This window comes from Ornithorhynchus anatinus, chromosome 11 (genome assembly GCF_004115215.2).
Source record: "Ornithorhynchus anatinus isolate Pmale09 chromosome 11, mOrnAna1.pri.v4, whole genome shotgun sequence".
Classification (NCBI taxonomy): Eukaryota; Metazoa; Chordata; class Mammalia; order Monotremata; family Ornithorhynchidae; genus Ornithorhynchus; species Ornithorhynchus anatinus.
The window spans coordinates 29,805,669-29,821,188 of NC_041738.1; the positions used below are offsets into that span (position 1 = coordinate 29,805,669).

Consider the following 15,520-nt stretch of genomic DNA (forward strand, 5'->3'; position numbering starts at 1 on the left):
AATCTGGCAAGCAGAACCTATATTTTGAGAGCAGTTTTAATATTATACTCCAGTGCTTACCTAAACTAATTTAGCCTACTAATTTCATATAATTACCCAAATGTTGTTTGCTTCTATCGGTCAGATGAGTACTCAGACACTTATATAACTAGCATTAAAAAGATGCATTTAGCATCTACGATTGTTAAAATAACAAAGCCTATAGAATCCAGAGGTTATTGCATTCTCCCAAAAGTGCTTAAATAATAGCCTAAAATCTGAGGAATTACTTTAATACTTCAATAAAAATAACCCAATTCAAAACATTTCAAGGAAACAGAGTTCCTTGCTCTAGGCTACCAAATAATGGCTGAAAGAAAGTATATAGCTTGTCACTTCTGATTAGAGAGCTGTGCCTCTGTGCTTTGAATGAGAGGCATGTCTGGTAATAGGAAGTGCAGATATTAAAGTTAATAAAATAATGTGGAATACGATATATATGAAACTTGACCAAGTATAGCACAGAATATAACATACATTACGCTGCTCAGTCAACTACTGTGGTCTGGAATCTAATGACAGGCTTAATTTCTATTTTCAACGAGAGTACGATGAAAAATACAATTTTCAGATTATACAAAATTTTATCAGACTCCCTAACAAATGAAACCAAGAAAGGCTGACATATTTACATGAACGCATAACAACGATGCCAGGAAATTACCGGGGTTGCTAACTACTCAGCCTTAAAAATCCACAAAAACCTATCATCGTTGAGGTCATTATAAATAATGAGTTGCAAAGGCTACGATGTTGAGCCACTATGATATTATAGGAAAAGTGAAGATCCATTTCTTTCCTACTTTGCAAGACCATTCGGTTTCCTTTAGCACAATTAGTCCTCCCACTTTACATTGAGTATAAAGGCACTCTGGCTACCTCTTTATTGCTTCTTTAATCTAAAATTCCTACACAACAAGAAGAGTTTTGTTTTTCCACACATTAACCTTCGGTATATATTTTCACTATTAAATAACCAGCTACTGAACCTCCCAGGCTTTTTTTTTCCCGATTCCCCCATTCATGGCCCATACAGTACCCACGCTCTGACACTCTTAAGGGATTTAAAAACAATTCAATGAGCTAATCTCGGTAAACCTAGAATTAAAGTTCTTGTTTCCATATTTCACTTTCAAAATATTTAGAACTTTGACAGATATGACATTATGTTTTCATTAAAACAGCTGATTTCAAAATGCTGCACTGTGCAAAAACACCATAAACAGTTTATGATGAACTGCCACACTCTTAATTAAAACAATAAATCCAGTACACAATATTTGTGCGGCCTCTGGTTTGACCTTTGCCTCTTGCTATCCACCACCAAAGCCGTTGCCTCATTCGGCACACCAGATGTAGAAGGTTCTAAAACATGATCTGAAAGGCACTAAAGATAAAATAAGAGAAAATGTGCCATTACTCTTTGCAGTTATGATTAATTCAGTTCATATTTTACAATCTGGTTATGGAGTAAAACTGCAGACTTTACATCAAGTATTTGCCATTCACTCTACCTAATGTATAAAAATGCCTGATATTTTAGAAAATGGCATGGAGCTAATTCACAACTTCCTCATGAAGGACGGGAATAGGAATAATAAAAAAGGACAGTCATTAGCTATCCATCGTAATGTGATGAACTGTCTTGCTCATCTGATGGTCAGTCTTGGACAGTAAATATCTCTTTTTGCAACTGACAACCCCGGGGGGGGTTTCCTTAGCTCTCTACTAGACTGCAGATTAAAGTATGCTCTTAAAATCTATCACACCTGCTCGTGAAACACAAAAAGCAAAAGGAGTTAATTATAAAACTGTAATGAGAGTCGAATTGTTTCACGGCCCTCAGGTACCAAGGTAAAAGCAAACAACTTGAGGCTCTGAGCTCTGTTTCTGAATGCAGGTCCTTAGGTATGGAGCTGGGAAGGGCAATGAGAGGGGAAATACCAACTCCCACTCACTAACCAATATTTTCAGTTAAGCTGCCTCAGTTTTTTGGAGCTCTCCGCACAGAGCCCACCTACATCTACTTCTTTTAGGGTGACAGTGGGCAAAAGAGGTCCCTGAAATTCATGCCAAATGACTTCTGGCAGCCTTTTCAGATAGTCCACCAAAACAAATGGCAGTAAACAGGGGTCTTTTGAGGCTCCCTTCTTTTCGAGCCCATACCAAATGGATGAAGTGGATTTTAAGCTACCGTTAAGGGAGAAAACCCTCAGACTACCACAATCGATCATATTTTCTGAATGCTTACTGTGTGCAGAGCAACGTGCTAAGTACTTGGGAAAGTACAATATAACAGAGTTGGTAGACAAGTCCCCTGCCCACGATGAGTTTACAGTCTCAAGGGGGAAGAAGGACAGTATTATAAATGAATAAATTACGGATAGCTACATAAATTACCTCCTGAACTCAAGCTCACGTGTGCACACATACAGGGTAAACTACATGGTATTCAATTTACCTAACTCAGAAAGATGAAAAGGTACAGACATTTGAACCTGTTCCCCTATAGAGATTTCAATCTATGTGACCTGTGAGTCAAACAGAATTGTGTCCTGGGTAGATGTCAACACCATAGCTTAGACAGCCCCACTTCTCCTCCTCTCCCCGACTCAGCCATGGAGCTAAAGTGGTCTGACATCTCCTTGAATGAGGGGTAAATGTAAAGTTAAAACCAACTGTCAGAAGAGGAAAAGGAAAGGGAAACAAGAATGGAAGAAATGAGAAGGTTTAAAAAAAAGCTATACATATTGCTCTAAATCCACTGAGTGTCTCTATTTCCACTCCGCGCTTGAGCAGAACAAAAGCAATACACAGGGCTTCAGGGGATTAAAAGGGAAGGGGGGGAAAAACTTCATTTTTCCAAGCACTTTTGACTAATTTACAAGCATCTGTCAGAGTCTCTCTTCTACCTTAAGATTGCTACATACAAACAAATCAGGCTGCAAGTGGAAAGAAATTATCTCCCCCTCCCTCCTCAAAATATATAATCTTCTGATTTATCAAACCCAGATTAAAAGAGAGACAAGGGATTACATCTAAATTTTCTGGAATATCATTTCAAATATGGGTGGAACTTAATTTTGGTTTAGGGAATATCACTTAGAGAAAGGAGTTAGTGTTCTTTGGCAACTATAAGTCCTCTGATACATTTATTTCATGCAGAAACCTCAAATAGGAAAGAAAAAAGAGGAGACCACACATCAAACACTTCATTTTTTTCTTCCCCAAATGGCCAGGAAACCAGATATCATGAGAATTCTTAATGGAAGGCAAGGAAGACAATACATATACTGTACAGAGGTGCTTGTGGGGTTTACTTTGTTCAGATTCCATTCAGCTGATTTGGATTAGCCTTGTTTTCATTCTGGAAACACCAGAAGAAAAAGGCTTTATATTCGATAATGAATTCATCCTTAATTGTAGCAAGAATTGTATACTGGGAGACTGGAAAAGAAATAACAACAATACTCCATTTCTAGAGTACCTTTTACTGAAGCTTTTTTTACCGGCCAGTCTCCACAGCTAGAGTCGACTCCGGGACCAACACAACAAAGGCAACATCTGGTTTACAGAATGCTGAAGTTGCCTCCTTGAATTGCAGCCTTGAGGGGCTTCCAAAAATGAATGTGTTGTGCTCTACAGAACTGAGCCTGTAGGGTGTGGCTTCCCTTTGCCCATTTTATCACCTCTGCCGATTGAAAGCTTATGATGGGCCCAAAGCATACTAAATTGGAGAAGTAGCCTTGCCTAGTGGTTAAAGCGTCGGCCTGGGAGACAGAATGCCCTGGGTTCTAATCCCAGCTCGACCACTTTGCTGTGTGACCTTGGGCAAATAACTTAACTTCTCTGTGCCTCAGTCACCTCATCTGTAAAATGGGAATTAATACCATGAGCCCCGTGTGGGATATGAACTGTGGACAACCTGATTAGGTTGTATCTACCTCAGCGTTTATTACAGTGCCTGACACATAGTAAGTGCTTAACAGATACCATAAAAAAGATCATTTGGAGTTTCAGGAAGAGGAGACCAGAGCCCTCAGATAAGTTTTCGTTTTATTTTTGCTCAGTTTCAAAAGCTAAAGTATTTTCTTGAGAACTCTTGAAGTGAATTTAGAGCTCACACCCATGGGATTCCCACTGGTTTAAGAGTCAAGATGACAGTACATTGGCTTCTTAAAAACTCACATCCTCTGCCCCTTCCCACCTCGGTCCAGGTTAGTCTTGATTTTCACCTCTCCCACTGGGCTAGTCTTCTACCTGCAAGAGTCATAGTACATATTCCCCACTTTTTGTATTTCCTCCTTTCCTCTCTGTAATCGACCAACCAACTCCAGCCCCCAAGCCCCAAACACATCTTCAAGACAAAGTATTCAGCCGGTTCCAACTCTGCCACCCAGCACTAGGTGGGATTTCGGTCTCAAACGCTATCTCGTAATAATGACTCTGCTTTCCTCAAAAACTAAAATCCCTTCTCCAAGGCCAGCCTGGCGGCAAAGAGACTCTCCTTCGGTAGGTTTCAGCACCAGAAATAAAAGTAGTAGGTGTCTGTAGCTTGTGAGGCAATCAATCAGTGGTATTTATTGAGCATATACTTAGTGCTAAGCACTGTAATAAACACGTGGGAGAGTTCAACATAAGCAAGATACTTTTTCCGGTTCTCAAGGAACTCATGATTTAATGGGTACACGGACAAAAATGATTTCAAAATCGTGGGAACAGAAGGAAGAATAGGGATATAGCAGGAAATAATACAACTGCATCAGGAGGAAATAGCTGAATAATTGAATGTATAAAAATGCAAATTTACAAAGATAAAATATACATATGGAGAGATGTGCTGAGGATGCACATAAAATATATAAATGGAGGTTGTGGGGTGGACACGACTGAGATGAGGCGAATAATAATAATAATTATGGTATTTGTTAAGTGATTACTATGTACCAAGCACTTTTCTAAGTGCTGGGGCAGATACAAGGTAATCAGGTCCTCCCACGTGGGGCTCACAGTCTTAATCGCCATTTTACAGATAAGGAAACTCAGGCACAGAGAAATTAAGTGGCTTGCCTAAGGTCACACAGCAGACAAGCGGCGGAGCCAGGATTAGAACCCATGTCCTCTGACTCCCAAGCCCGTGCTCTTTCCACTAAGCCATGCTGCTTCTGTAAATCAGCAGTTACATACATATCCATCTGTAATTTACTTGAATATGTCTCCCTCTATGGACTGTAAGCTCCTTGTGGGTAGAGATCACATCTACCGACTTTGTTGATTTGTATTTTGCCAAATGTTCAAATACCTCTGATTGATATACTTGATAGCTTCCTGGGGGAAGTGGATTTTTGGAGGGCTCTGAAAACGGGTGGAAAGGAGTTCCAGAATGGGGGAACAGCAAGGAGTAGCTGATTTTGTCTCTCTGGCCCTAGATGCAGACTTACTCCTAAATTAAGCCATAACCCTGAAAACTAGCTTTTCCTGGGATTGATATTTTTAACTCTGGGGAAAAGTGAGATCACCTCCACATCACAGAGTGAATCATCCATGGTGCATTTAGGTGGGTCACATCCTAAGTTTGGGCTTTGAATAAAATTGCAGTAGGCAGCACAAATCAACTTATTTTATCTTCCATTCTTGAATTTTGGGTGCATTGAATTTTATAGTCAAATGTATGTAAATAAGATGCAAATTAGGACATCCCTAGATCCAGGAAGAAAATAAAATCAAGTCTCCTAAGTCTAGAAGTCTTTTTTCTGAGGGAGCCTTGGGGGCCCTCAGGAAGGGGAGTCTCTCTACCTCTCCCTCCCACTTTCCTCCAGCTCCTCCTGCCTGCCAAAAAAAGGTGCCACATATGAAATAAAAGCCTTTGGATCTGGGATTCTATGAAGTTACTTGTGATCAAAACACTGGACACTTAAGGCAGCTTCTGTCTCTTCTGAAGTGATGGGGAAAATGAGCCAAACTGGAGTGCTAGAAATAGTCCCTGTAACTTTTTTTTTAATGGTACTTGTTAATCGCTCACTATGTGCCAGGCACTATACTGAGCACTGGGGTAGATCCAAGGTAATCAGGTTGGACACTATGTCCCACATGGGGCTCCCCATTTTACAGATGAGGGCACTGACAGAGAAGTGAATTGACTTGCTCAAGGTGACACAGCAGACAAGTGGCAGAGTCAGGATTAGAACCCAGGTTCTCTGACTCTAAGGGGTCCGGGTTCTTCCTAGGCCATGCTGCTTTATGTAACTGTGGGATAGGAGCAAACAACGAGCTTTGCTCGCTCAACCTCCTGTTCCCACTGTGGGGCAATGCAGGGATGATTTTTCATTTTGAGCAATGTTAATAAGGACCCAGCATCCCAAATAGCTTGCCAGCAAGCTTCAGACACAACCTCTGAACACTGAAATTTTTACTATTAAATTGTATTCTTTTGATGACAGCTGCAAGGAGAACACCATGTGTCTGGAGGAAAGTAGCAGCGCTAATCACCCTGCATTTCCACATTTTAGGTGAAAGTGACATTTTTTAGAATCGCAGAAATCCAATGCCAGAGGTCAGTAACCCACCTTCCTTTCTTCACAGGCTTCATCGAACTCTGAGACATATCGGCTACATGACCTGGAAGGTAGCACGGACTAATGAAAACTGCCTGAAACAAAGAGCCAGAAGACCCGGGTTCTAGTTTCTCCTCTGCCCAAGACCTCCTATGTGACTTTGGGCAAATCATTTGACAGCTCTGGGCCTCAGTTTCCTCATCCGTAAAATAGGAAGCTTTGTTCTCCCTACCTGGATTGCGAGTCCCATGTGGAACAGTGTCTGATGTGACTCTCTTGCATTTACCCCAGAGCTTAGCATATAGAAAGTGTTGAATAAATGCTAAAGACAAAATAATAAATTAATGCAGGAATGGAGGTGCCATTATCCACTGCATTTAAAAGTCAGGTAATTCTTCTGTATATTGCCTTTAAATTCTTCCTGCTGCAATCTCAGTCAATGCTCTATAACTTGGCTCAGTTGAGATGGTTAACAGCTGGTCACTCTTCTCTGAATTTAGATCTAAGAACATACGTAAAATGATTTTATTAGTCACAACCTGTCCTCCATGTTTAATACCAGCTCATCTAAGATTCTGCCAGAAGTTGACTCCTTCCCTAACTGTCCATTCAAACTGCTACCATGCTGGTCCAAGCACTTATTTCCCGGCTCAAGTACTGCATCAGCCTCCTCGCTGACCTCCTTACCTCCGGTCTCTACGGTCCATACTTCATTCTGCTGCCCTGATTATTTTTCTCAGTCCACATGATCCCATTCTTTAAAAATCTGCTAGGATTGCCCATCCACCTCGGCATCAACCAGAAACTCCTTACCAGTGGCTTTAAGGCACTCAATCAGCTGTTCCTGTTCCTACCTAACCTGGCTAATCTCTCACTCCAACCCAGCCAGCACACTTCCCTCCTCCAATATCATCCTTCTCACTATGCCTCAGTCATGTATGTCTCGTTGAAAATGCTTTGGTCATGTCCTCCAACTAGCCTGGAACTCCATTTCACTTCATATCCCCCAGACCACCACTCTTCCCCTTTATAAAGCTTTTCTAAAAATCTCATCTCCTCCAATACCCCTTCCCTGACTAATCCCTTATTTCCCCAACTGTTCACCCTCCCTTCTGTGTCACCTATTCACCTGCATCTATCCCCCTTAAGCCCTTTGATTCTCTCCCCACATTAGATCGACAAGACCCTTTAAGCATTTGATAGTCATCCTACCACAGGCCCACAACACTAATATATATATTCTTATGCTCTGCCCTTCTCATCTGCAGTTTATTGTAATGTCTGTCTTCTCCACTTTATTAAGCATTTATTGGGTGTAAGGCAGTGAGAGGGTCACATAACTCTTAGCTCATTGAGGGCGGGGAACATTGGAAGAGTATTGTACTCTCCCAAGTGCTTATTACAGTGCCCTGCACAAGTGAGAGCTCTATAAATACCACTGATAGATAACTCTCCAAAGGCATAACTGGATCCCCAAACATCTAGCAATAGTCCCTGAGATCAAGCCTAGAAGCCCAGGAAACTGTTGCTTTAAAAAGCTTTGCAAGAGATAGAAGTGACATTTCATCACTAGCTTTTCTAAGCAGAGAAAACTTCGAGATCCTTCGTTGGGACCCGTTGTCAGAAGAGGAGCTCCGTATCTTGTCACCTACTTGCTTAACCCATAGTCATGGAGTGAAATGACAAATCAAGAAATAAATGGGCTGTGAAACTTAGGGAGAATGGCTATCCGGCAGTCGATTTGCCTGCTACGAGTGTCTAAATGGATCTCTCCTGATTCCAAAATATTTTCCAGTCATTCACCCAGTAAGGACTATAAAAACAGGTTTTGAACCAGAAACCTCAACTGTGGATTTAATTCCAAAACCGTCTGTTGAATTTTACTTTTTCTTGGGGTAGCCTACAGAATCTAGGTGGAGTGGGGGAATTCTGAAGTGAAAAGCAGCAGGGAAACCCGCATTATTGTGCTCCCCCCCACCTCAGTTTTCAAATGATTTAAACACACACACACATTTCTTATTGTCCTGTAAAACTGAGCAGCAGGCACTTAAAATGTAAATGCCCTCTACTAGCTGCCAGTAGAGTTCTGAGTCCAGGTCTAGTGATAATATCAGACACACAAAATGACCAGGATTGGAAAACAGGCTTTTATATGGTAACACTGAGAAAACCCTCCCTGGTTCTCAATGGCTTGTGCCATTCTAAATTCCTTCCACTTTCACCTGCCTCAGATTCCAGCTCCAACTGCCACTAAGGGGAATGAGACCAACTGACACACCGTATATGCCAACTTCCCACCCATTAAATATTCACACCAAAATGAAAAGGGAGGGAGGGGAAGCCACTTGATTTCTGGTTTTCCTTGTCACTATGGGAGCATTTTATTTTGGAACACTGACAGAACCCTCACCCTATGAGCAAGGAAACCTGTTCAGATGGCTGTCAAACAGATTTCAAACCTGGGCAAGGATCTGGGTTTAAACTTCAGTGAGAGAGGGTTAGAGACAGAAATTAGTAGGTTGAGATTAAATACTTAAAAAGGACACTGTGGGCCCTCCATCCCTGCAGATCTTTAGGGAATAAAAATGACACTCGTTCTTTCTGGATGATGTAAGCTTAAAAGGAGGGGGCCTGGCCCAAATGACCTGCTGGACTCTACAAATCTTGTTGCTCCTGGTGTAGACTGCAGCGTGAGGTATGCTGAGTTTGGAATCCACTCAGATTTAATTCTCTCGACCTATTTATTCCCACTCAACAGCTCCCCAGGGAGAAATACCCATCCTGATGCCAACCTTTTCCCATTCTCATAATAATAATAACTGTGGCATTTGATAAGCACTTACTACGTGCCAAGCACTGTTCTAAGCACTGAGGTGGATACAAGATATTCGGGTTTGACACAGTCCCTGTCCTACATGGCGCTTGCAATCTTAATCCTCATTTTACAGTTGAGGGAACTTAGGCACAGAGAGGTTAGCTGACTTGCCCAAAGCCACACAGCAGACAAATGGCAGAGCCGGGATTAGAACGCATGTCCTCTGACCCCCAGGCCCGTGCTCTTTACACTAAGCTATGCTGCTTGCCACCTTCGTCTTGCCACTCCTGTCCATGTAAGGCCTGTCCTTGGGATGATGTGCTTAGGTTTGCTTCCTCTGAGTAGAAGTTGCTCAGCTCAGTCTTCATAACCAAATAGATCCAGCCCTTAGAAGGGACCAGGGAAACTACCTTCATCAAGTCCCTGGTAGGGGTTTTGTTTATAGGACGCCTGTTTGCCCTTCTGGAAAGCTCCTAATCTCTCCATTTCCCAGGTGGAGTTGGGAGATTCCTGGAACCAATCTGTCTGCCATTGTAATGAATTGGATGAACATTGCCTTTGATCTTGTGAATCTCAACAAGGGAAAGCCATGGTCCTCTTCTTCCTTTCCAAACGTACAGCTGAGAAGACGGCTTCTCCTAAATGCTGCACGTGACTCCTACATTGACTTGATTGACCCACCACTTGGTACAATACTCTGTATTTAATAAATATTATTCAATAAATGAGCGATGGTTCCAGTAGCTTCAGAAAGTCTCATCCTGCCCTTGGCCTCCCTGTTACTATAATTTCTCTTTAAACCTTCCCCTCCCTGTGGAATACCAAACTATGCTGGTTAGGATTCTTAAGGAACTTCCTGTCTATTCATTTTCTATTTCAAAACCGTCCAGCTGATGGGAGAAGGAAATGCTCAATGGTGCAGTTTATGAATAAACACAATTTAAATCAGCTGCAGGCAGGAATTCTGCCTCAAGAACCGATCCAATCTACTCCAGCTTCCAGCTCACGTTTTGCAGAAGAATATTTTTTGATTCCCCACGATGATTAATTCTCTTTCCTTTCCCTTCCAGGAAGTCTATTCAAAGGAGTTGGTCGGTTTTGATCAGGATCCTGATACACATTCACTCTCTTCCTAAGTGGCTTTGCATAGGTAATTAAAAAAGGGGAGTTTTGAATCAGTACGTGGCTTCTGATTGTGCATGGGGAGACTCTGAATATCCTGCCATGTGGATGGAGGGAAGGGAGAAAAAGGAAAAATCAGAATGGAGAGGTCTTTGGGGTGACCATTCAACCATTTCTGACTGAACCTACCTAACTTTTAAATACCACTGAGCAGGGTGGCCTAGTGGATAGAGCATGGGCCTGGGAGTCAGAAGACCGGGGTTCTAATACCAGCTCCACCACCTGCCTGTTGTGTGACCTTGGGTAAGTCATTTAACTTCTCTGAACCTCAGTTACCTTATCTGTAAAATGGGGTTGCAATACTTGTTCTCCTTCTTATTTATACTGTTAGCCCTGTGGAGGAAAGGGACTGTGTCCAACCAGATCATCCTGTATCATCCCCAGTGCTTAGAACAGTGCTTGACATATAGTCAGTGCTTAACAAATCCTATTATTATTATTGTTATTATTATTAATATTATCTGAAAGTCCTGAAGGGGAATTTACTGTTCAGAAAACCAGTTGCTCTCTCTGACAAGTGACCACAAAGGATCCTCTGCCTTAAAGAGGTCCAGAGAACAGAGTGAGTCAGCCCTCATCACTAGCCCATCACATCACAACTGGAATCCCCAATGCAATAGTCCTCCATCTCTGAGGCCCTTACATCTCAGGGAATCTTAACCTCTAAGGGAAGAAACAGGGTGCCGGACGGTCTTCAACTCCATGTGGATGAAGAAGTTTCTTTTCCTTACTGATTTCTGCCGCTCCACTTCAATATGTGAAACTGCAGTGTTTTCTACTTGATGCTGGTGAATATTTTCTGGTATGAGGAGCACACATATGTCACAAACCTAACTTATAGGAGTTAATAATCTAAACAAGCATGACACACTTACGCAGACACTACCCAAACATAATACAGATCAATCAGCTAATCATGTTTACTGAGAAGCTATTTTGTGCATAGCACTGTACTAAACAGAGAAATACACTAGAAGTAAGAGGCATATAGTTCCTACCCTCAGGCACTGTTTAAGGTGAGTTTTCAATTTTGTTTTCCTTCATTTTTTTAGTGTTTTGTAATTTGGTTAGACTTGAAGGGGAACACAGGGGAAAGGAAAAATTCTAGGAAAACATTGCAGGGGGAGCCAAATTTCTTATACTACCTATCCAGTTAAGATCTCTAGACTGTAAGATCGTTGTGGGCAGGTAATGTGTCTGTTTATGTTGCATTGTACTTGCATAAGTGCTTAGGACAGTGCTCTACACACAGTAAATGCTCAATAAATATTAATGAATGTTTCCATTATTTCCCTTAAAAATGCCCTCCTACTCCCAATGCTATGGAATGTCTTTAGCTTGTATATATTTCTACACAGAAAACCCCTTTCAATAAATTGTAAATGGTTCAAACTCATAGCCATATCCTTAGAGCTCATCGTTAGCTGATTATTAATTCTCCTAAACAGATAAATATAAAGTGATGCTTACGTTAATTCATTCTCACCTAACATAACTCACCACCTGCTAAACTTCCAAATGGAGACCAGTTCAATTATACCCAACTGAAAGATAGAGAAACCAAGGGGAGAAATTATACCAACACAAGTTAATTCTGCAATTACTCTGAGGTTCTTCTGTTTTCACTCATACGTTGCCTCCAACATTCTCCACAACTTTCCGCTTTGACTCAGCCAAATGATAGAAAACAATCTTTCCCTCATAAAACCATGGCATTTCATGAATACTAAACTACTTTAAGCTTCCTCTACTCTATAGTCCCACAACATGTGTTATAAAATGTGCAGCACAACACAGGTTGTAACTTTTAAAAGCATGAAAATCAGAAAAGGGAACATTTAAGATTCTCATAGCGGCATTAACTCATTCATTTTGCACATATGGAGTATTTTGGATACTAGTAGGTCTTCTATATATATAACTTATTATAGAGTAGGTGCAACTTGGGAGAATTGATGTTGCTATAGGAACATTATGATCAAGGCTACTTTCCCTACTGAAGAGAGAAAAATAACTTTTCCTCTCCCATACAGTTCATTAAAAATCCCTCGGTGTAGTAGGTAAATTCTAAAGGAAAGAATTGAAGACGATAGGATAGGATTACCTTGGTGGGGGCAAAATGTCTTTATTCTACATTCAGGATTAATATTCTCTACTGAGTTTCTTGAATGTGTACAGCACTTTAATTTTCCCAGACCACTTTTCATATTACTTATCTCACTTCAGTCTCACAAAAACCCTGGGTTTCGAGAATAAACAGATATTCTATTCCCCATTTTACTGATGAAGAAACTGAGACCCAGAGAGGTTCAGTGACATATTCGGGGTTACCCAGCAGGCTAGTGGCAGAGCTGGGATTAAGACCCCGGATCTCCTGAGTCCCAGGCCCCTTCTTGGAGAAAAATCAAGGAAGGAGTGTGTAAAAAAAAAAAAAAGACCCGCTTTGACCTTCCAAATGGTCTATGGGCCCTGTTTCATTTTCCACTGAACTTTCCTGTCCCTCGGTTAGCCCTTAAGTAAATGGATGAATCCCAAGGAGCTAGATCCCTGGCTTATTGAACCGGAGGGCATATAAGAAGGCCTGCAAACACCTGTCAATATGAAAGCATATGAGTGATCGTGGCAAAGGCCTCTAGTCTAATAGCCCCTTTTTCCAGTTAGCGGAGATGGACACTATTTATTCTGGGAACGTTGCCTGTATTACCGTTGCATTATATCCGGGCTGCTAAGTGATTTGCATACTGATGAGGTTGGAAAATCTGGGAACTACACTGCCCGGTACCTTTGCCTCGCTCCCTATTCCATAGACCTCCCTGGTCCTCCCACTGCTCTCTTCTTAGGCCATTTCTAGGTAAATGCTATCCACCATAAGCATGGCAGGCAAATGATGCACCAATGTCCCATCAGGCCCCAAACTGTCTCCAAATCAGGCCCCAAGAAGACCTGGTTTTGTCGCAGGATTTGAGCATGACGGGCGATCGTTTAGCCATCGTGGGCTATTATCGGCCATGGAGGCGGCCGCTGAAGTTCCCGTCACAATCCGCCAGATGGCAAAATGAAATGAGACTAAGGGGCAGTGAATTGGGGGGGTAGGGGAGATGGAGAGAGATGGAGGGGAGGGAGGGAGAGGGAAGGTGGTCAGCCTCATTCAATTCTTAATGCACGAAAATGTCATTGTGCAACGCGTCCCTTCAACCGGCCCCACACAAACTCCCTCTCCATGCCTTAGCGTTTGCCATATGTTTTGGGTCACCCTTTCCCTTCCCACCACTTTTTTCTTTTCAATGAAATCAGGGAATGGGAACTTTGCAAAAGTTCACCTCGCCGGCAGAAAGCTTTGCCTCTCTTTCATTAAGCATTTCAAACACGTTCCCTGCACCGTGACAGGGAGTGGGTCTGCTGCTACCTACAGCTGCTGTTTTGCATTTCATTTGAAGCTGTGTAGACTTAAAAAAAATAATAGTAAAGTGGAATATCTAAACGCTTCCAAGTCCACTAAAAACCGAGCTGCATGCTAAACACTTTCACCACTTGACTGGGGCTGAATCCGAGAGATGCAGCCTAGGAGAAACGCTTCTGCCGGTTGCAAAGAGTCCCCAGGTTCCCATTAGCATTCTATTCATTTCAATACAGCAAAGATATTCCAAGCAGTTAAAATAAAGATGGATTTCAAGCTGCCTTAAGTAAACAGTTTACCAAATTTCAACCAGCCGAAGGAAAGAACTGGAAGGCGGAAGACGGGGAAAAATATCTACATATTTCCGACCTAAAACAAAATGGACATTGGTTAATATTCCCACACGAAGAATGTGTGTGGCCATCCTCCAGATTAACAAATTAATCATCAATAGCCAAATAGGAAGATCATATTTCACGGAGAGAGAGCTAGTTTAATAGGACTCCTGGATTGCTCAGGGCTTATTAGATACCCCATTGAACAATTGTTTGATGAGAGATTATCTTTTTTGTTCTTTTAGCCCTCTTCAGCAGAAGTCTGGTATTTTTAACTCATATTTGTGGTCTTATTTTGAAATTAAACAGTTGGTTGTGCAGACAGCTGGTGTTACAATTGGCCTGTTCCCTCCCGCTCCTCCAAAGCACCAACCTTATGCACAGTCTCGTAGCAGCTCACACACATGCTTCAAATATGTGCATCTCTTCTTCAGAAAAGCTCCTCGGGAAAGATGATAGTAGCTGAATTCCACGAGATAATTGTAGCCACGGTTGGGGGTCGGGGGGATGGACGGACACAGGAGAGGAGTGGCCTAGCATGTTGTCGAGGCCACTGAGGCAGGAAATGTACGGGAAGTAATATCACACGCTTTCAAACACATCTATTTGTATCCTCTAGGTCAAAACGATCATCAGCCCTTCCAAAGACCCACCTGTGCAGTCCTGGATACTGAATGAATAAAGTTGAATATAAATGGTCCCTGCCCTCCAAGAACATATTGGAAATAAACCAGTCTTAAAGTCCTGAAAATTCAAATATTAGTGTTACTGATGTTGTAGTTACTAACGAAGTAATTAGCACTTACTGAACTTTGCAAATCATTTTATATTCAATTATCTCCTAAGTTTTGCCCCATAACATCACCGTGGTCTAAATTAGTGAGGCTGCGTCTACCAACTCTGTTGTACTGTACTCTCCCAAGCATTTAGCATAAGCTAATAAGCACTCGATAAATACCACTGATTGATTGATGGAGTCTCCTTTTCTTGAGGGGGCACAGAGAGGGTAAATAATTTTTCTGGGGTCACACAGCCTGTTAATGGCAAAGTTTGGTGATGACTGTGATTCCAAGTTATGAGAAAACAGATTAACATTTAGAAAGGAAGCAACGTGGCCTAGTGAAAACAGTATGGGCCTGGGAGTCAGAGGACCTGTGTTCTAATTCTGTCTCTTCCACTTGTCTGCTGTATGATCTTG

At 41.8% G+C, this 15,520-nt stretch overlaps 1 long non-coding RNA gene across 1 annotated transcript; it reads left to right on the forward strand.

Annotated features, from left to right (window-relative positions):
- Positions 1–8,888: 8,888 nt before the first annotated feature.
- LOC103171073 lies at positions 8,889–15,078 on the forward strand. Its single transcript, XR_486583.3, has 3 exons — positions 8,889–9,288; positions 10,479–10,558; positions 14,942–15,078. It is a non-coding gene; the product is annotated as an uncharacterized LOC103171073 (long non-coding RNA).
- The last annotated feature ends 442 nt before the right edge of the window (positions 15,079–15,520 follow it).